This window comes from Diabrotica undecimpunctata, chromosome 2 (genome assembly GCF_040954645.1).
Source record: "Diabrotica undecimpunctata isolate CICGRU chromosome 2, icDiaUnde3, whole genome shotgun sequence".
NCBI lineage: Eukaryota > Metazoa > Arthropoda > Insecta > Coleoptera > Chrysomelidae > Diabrotica > Diabrotica undecimpunctata.
The window spans coordinates 3243916-3250086 of record NC_092804.1 but is presented as its reverse complement, the minus strand read 5'-3'; the positions used below and the strand labels follow the sequence as shown (position 1 = coordinate 3250086).

Genomic DNA, 6171 nt, shown 5'->3' with positions numbered 1-6171 from the left:
ACCAATTCGTTCACTGCTTCGATGATGTCGTTTTCTATAACAAATGGTCGCAGGATTTGTGATTGCATGCTTGTTTTATGTACTTCGTTTTGTTGGTGTTTATTATTAAACCCATTTTTGTACCTGATTCTATTAATGCTAGATACGTCTCTCGTACAGCGTTTTCCATTCTCCCAACAATATTGATATCATCAGCATAGATAAGGATTTGCACTAATACTGAACCAATGGTTGTGATTTGTGACATACGTATTAGTTTTTCCAGAGCCTGATTGAACAGTATACAGGAGCGAGGGTCTCCTTGGCGCAGACCGTAATTTGTTTTAAAAGGTTCAGACAGTTCCCCCTGAATCGTACTCTACATTCAACTTTTTCAAGAGTTAGTTTTGTTAAATTTACCAACTGATTTGGTATTCCTAGCTCTTTCATTGCTTTGAACATTTCTGTTCTATTTATCTTCTATTCGCAGAGTCATAGGCTGCTTTTTATTCTATAAATATATGATGAGTATCAATGCGATATTCCAGTGTTTTTTCTAAAATTTGTTTCAGGGTTGCAATCTGATGAATTGTCGATTTACCACCTCTGAAACCAGCCTGGTATTTTCCTACTATCCATTCTGCATATGGTGCCATACGGTGACATAGTACTGTGGAAAATATTTAATACGATGCATTTACAAGCGTAATTCCTCAGTGGTAAGAACATTCAAAGATATCTCGTTTTTTGTGTATGGTGCAAAGTATTCCAATATTCCAATCATTGGGGAGGGATTTCTGTGTCCATGAAGAAAGATGTCTTGGCTGCAAAATTTAAGATAGTAGGTAGGTTGTAACTCCAATCAACTGTTCTGTACAGCTATATCTAAGATCCAAATAGCAATGATGATAGCCAAACTTCGAAACGAAAACAGCAGGTAAAGAAAATCTTTTTTAGATTATTTCTGACTCAGTCTTGTCTTGATATTTTACATGACCTTCACCAAACGTCCATTTCTATTGCGTTTAATCTATTTTTGATCTTATTCTATCCATCTTCAAGTTACAGCATTGTAGAATGCTTTGAAATTGTTGATTAGAATTGAAAAGCCTACAGTCTTTGATTGTAGAGTGCAATACTATTTACAAGTGAATTGGCAAAGTTAATTTTTCTTCCTTTGCTTACATGTTTATGCTATCATATATTGTTTATTTACGGCTCTACTCCCTAGTGATGTTCTCTACTTGATTTCCTCTCTATTCGTTTCTTCTTTATTTATTTTTATTCCAAATTATTTATAGTTCTCATATTGTCTCTAATTGAATTTCTCGATTTGTTGTATATATCTTGACCTCGTTAAAAATCAATTTCAGAAGACACTGTTTCTTCTGATCAATTATCAGAGTTTATATTGACCTTGAAGATCAAAATAGTAGTGTTACGTGAGAAATAAGAAGAAAAAATAATAAAACTATAAGATAGCTTGTAGAAAACTATTTTGTAATTGTAGAAAACTCAGCATTGATATTAAGAAATGCATTCAAAAGGTCATGTATGAAGCTGTCGATTTTATCGATGCGATAAGGAAATGGAAGAATAAATTACCGATTACAGAGGAAGAAATTATTAAGCCATACGTTTTTAAGCGCAAATTTAAAGATATGTCAAAACTCATATAAAAAGTTCGCAAATCAAAATGCGAAAGAAGTAGAAGAGTGAAATAGATAATACAGATAAAGAATCAAATCGAATATGATATCGAAAACTCCTACATAAAACCAGACATTATGGAAGGCCCCGAAGTGATATTCCTACCAACTTGCTACAGAAATGCCGTACAAATAAAATCACGACGAACTAGTTAACTTAAGGATGAACGAGCTGGAAAATCTGATAAACAACTACAATGGAGTATACGATAAAACAACAGAGCTTGTTACAGGGTAGTTATATTAATAGATAAGAAGGTAACACCTAGAATAGAAAGAATATAAATTATTGCAAGACAAGTAAGGCATTACAAAACTTAATAGATTTAGAAATCGACACATAAAGGAAGAACTGAATACCTACTCTACATACCAAGAAGTGTAGGATAGCCATAAAACGATGAAGCAAAGTTTGATATTGAAACAGACAATAAATGCAATGGAATGTAGAGGAATAAAGCATTGAAAAATTAACTACACAGCACATAAATAACTGCTTGTACTAGACACCGTCTTAAAGAAGATATACGACATCCTCCTGTAGACTCAGCTTTTGCAGACATTTAAGAATACGAATGAAACGTTTACCCAAAAAGAGGCCACGTATATAAATGTAGCTTTGTTTCTCTACGGGGTTCAAATGAGCGTAGTGATGCTCATACAACAAAAATCAGAAATCAAAAAGGTCCTGAAGAGAATGAAAAATAATCGAACCCCAGGCGAAGATGGAATGGTAGTAGAAGCACTAAAAACTGGAGGAGCAATATTACTTAAAAAAATTAAACTTATTTTTTTAATATCTGCCTTCACAACGTCAATATTCCAACAGACTGGAATAACGCTACTATGATCCTATTACATAAAGCATGAGACAAATCAAATTTAGAGAATTACAGACCGATTAGCCTCCTCACACATTGGAGATCCAAAATCAGGGTCTACAAAACTTTTATCAGAAGAGACAAAACGAACGCTGGAAGCCTTCAAACGAAAAGTCCTAAGGAAGATAGTTGGACCTATTAACGAAAAATGAGATAGATCCAAGTACAACCATGAACTCTACCAATTGTTCAAAGAGACACCGATCTTAGAATTGGTTAAACTTCAGAGACTTCGATGGGCTGGTCATTTAGTGGGAATGAAGACCGAAAGATTTCCAAAAAGAGCCCTAGATAATAAAATGCAGAGCTCAAGACCAAAAAGAAGATCACGGAAAAGGTAGGAGGATGAAGTGGTAATAGACGCACAAAATTTGCTAGACGTGAGAATCTGGAGAAGATCGGCGTGGGACCGGCAAGGTTGGAGGCATAATTGGAGGAGTTTAAGGCTTGATTTGGGCTGTACCGCAATTGCAGAGAGAGATATAGCCTCTCTCCAATATATAGAAGTTGTTTACACGAATAATAGTTAAAAAATTAAAGAAAATTAGAGACCTATCAACCAAGAGAATGGCAGGATTCCGAAAAAGCTACGGAACTAATCTATAAAGCATAAAAACCCCAATAGAGAAAGTATTGTATGTGCAAATAGGTAAGAATAGAATAATTATCCTCATTTAAAAAAATATGAATTACACTTGAGATTTTTAAAGCTACGCAAAAAACGCCCTCTTTCATTAATAAACAATATATCTTGAGGCTATAACAAAAAATATGTTGGTTTAATCTTTAATTTATAAATATAAAATACTCTTTTAGCGGACCATCCAGATATCACATTTGGAACGAGTTACCAACATATCGGCCATCTCTAGCGCTTGCACCCGACCATCCCACAGGTTAGCTTTAGGTTGGCACCGCTGGATTTTCAGTCAGTTCAGTCTAGCTCAAACGCTGCGGGAAGGCAGAATTATCGGCTTTTAGTGAATGTTTGTTGTGACGTTGGAGATGCGATTTTGTCAAGTTTTTTCATTAAATTGATGAATGTAAGTAGCCCAATTAGTCTTAGCGCTTTGTTCCGTTCTATGTCGTCGTTGAATTCGAGGGATCCGCGAAAAACGACGCCCTTTTTCCTGGTAGGCTGTTGATGATTGCCAGAAAAACAATGGTGCAATTTGATTTGCAGTTAATTGTTTTATTTGTTTGGTTAATTGTCAATCTATAATTCATACGGTTTTTTAAATATAATATATTTAGCTTGCGGTGGGTTTTTATTAAATTTTTTGTAGTGCGAATAATTTGGGGTCATTCCACTGCAACTGCTTAATGATTCTAAAAAGGTGTCCATTCAAGCTGGAGTTCTATATTATTTTAAACAAAAGATTTTATTTTAATTGATGTAATTGAAAAGAAAAGCTAAAATAAAATTACCACAGAGGGGATCAATTTTTCAATTACAAAAAAATTATTTTACCGCTGTTTACTTATTTTCTGTGTTATACCTTTTGCTTTTTTGGTTTTTTGATTTTTCTTTTCCATTAACATTTTTTCTCTGTGCTTATATTTCTAACTCGTGTTTTCATCTTTTCATGTCTTATTTTGAAGATAGTCTTGTAGGGAGCTGTAGACAGCTTCACAGCTGATTGGTACTTAACTTTCCGTACGACAAGCAACTTAAAAAATTCTTTTTCTACACGGTTTTTCTGCAACATTTCCTTGGTATATCTTGGCATTTTTCTTTCCGTATGTTGTCCATGTCAGTATATATTTTGGTAGTAGATCGTTCGCTATTCCTGTTTTGTTAACAAAAATCGTCCTAAAAATATCGTAAATTTTTTTCCCAAAAATTATTTAAATAAATATACAATTTACAAGGTTAATTTAACATCAAATTTATTAACAAACAAATTATAAAAAGAAACGTCATAATCCACCAACAAGAACCGGAGAGATTTTATAGCTGAAGTTTGAATATGAAGTTTCATATTTCATTTTTGATAACTCCGATTTGAAAAAATGGAATAACTTGGTCCAGAATAACCGTATGACAACTTTTTTTAAACTTACCAGCTTTTTGAAAATGAAACATAATTTTTCTACTACTACTACTACTATCGGTTTACAGCGTTCTCCGACGCCTTCCGACTCCTAACCGCCATTCTTCTCTATTCAGCCATAGGCCTGGAGGGATTTCTCTTTCCTCTAGTTCTTTTTCAATTCCCTCTCTCCAGCTTTTTCTCGGCCTTCCTCTTTTCCTTCTCCCTTGTGGTGTCCACGTCAAAATCTGTTTTGGAATCCTGTCATCTGGCATTCTCTGTACATGGCCGTACCATATTAACTGTTTTGTTTTTATGTCATCAACTATTGTATGCTTGACTCCCATCATTTCACGTATTCTCTCATTTGGTATCCGATCTCTTCTTGATTTTCCTGCTGCTCTTCTCCAGAAGTCCATTTCTGTTGCTAGTAACAGTTTCTCTGTTCTTTGTTTCATTTGCCAAACTTCGCTGCCATATGTGATTACACTTTTAAGTATGGTGTTGTATATGAGTTGTTTGTTCGCTTTAGATATTGTTTGGTCCCACAGAATTCCGTTCATCATGGATATGGCTTTTCTACCCTGTATGTTTCTGTCTTTTATAGCAGCATCGAGTGTTCCATCTTGAGTTATCTTCATACCCAGGAACTTGTATTCATCACAGTTTCTAATTTCTACCCCATCGTCTAATATAATGGACTGTTTTGTCCCTCCAATACACATGGCTTCAGTTTTCTTAATGTTGACTTCGAGACCCCATTTGTTATATTCTTCTATTAGCTTCCGAGTCATGTAACTCAAGTCGTCATGATCCTGAGCAATCAGTATTTGGTCATCAGCGAAACATAAGGTGTACAGTGTAGTCTCGTCATTGAGAGGAATTCCCATGCCATTACATTTTCTTTTCCACAGCTTGAGTGCTTGTTCCAGATAAATTTTGAAAAGAGTAGGCGAAATACAGCAACCCTGCTTTAGTCCTTTCGTGACCTTAAATCCTTCAGATATCCTTGATCCAGTTTTAATTTTTGCAGTCGTTCCATTATACAGACTTTGGACTGCTTTGATAAGACCATGCTTAATGTTGGTTTGCTGTAGGGTTGACCATAGTTTACTTAGGGGTACACTGTCATATGCTTTTTGTAAGTCTACGTACATCAGGTGAACTTCTTTATTGACGGCTGTTTTTTTTTTTTCAATAACTTGCGTAATAGAGTACAGGTGGTCTACTGTGGATCGCCCAGCTCTAAAACCAGCTTGTTCCTCTGCTTCGTAATCTCTATAGTCATTTTCTATTTTGTTCTTAATAAGTTTCCCATACATCCTACTTATTGTGCTGTTTACCGCAATTCCTCTGTAATTTTCACACTGATCCTTGCTGCCCTTTTTGTGGATAGTTGACATGATAGATAATTTCCACTCTTTTGGTAATTCGGCTCCATTCAAGCAGTCTTCAAAGAGTTTTCTTAACTGTTCCTGGAGTTTGTCTGTACCGGCTTTCACTAATTCTGCAGGGATGTCACCAGGACCAGGGGATTTTCCATTTTTCAGGGATTTGGTTATTTCTTCC

The 6171-nt window shown here is 35.1% G+C and overlaps 1 protein-coding gene across 1 annotated transcript in view; it reads left to right on the top strand.

Annotated features, from left to right (window-relative positions):
- Window positions 1-3505: 3505 nt before the first annotated feature.
- Window positions 3506-6171, top strand: part of RhoBTB (Rho-related BTB domain containing) — a 62366-nt gene continuing 59700 nt past the window's right edge. The window contains exon 1 of the mRNA XM_072522112.1: window positions 3506-3612. The gene's annotated coding sequence lies outside the window, so the exon portion shown is untranslated. The remainder of the gene's footprint in view (window positions 3613-6171) is intronic.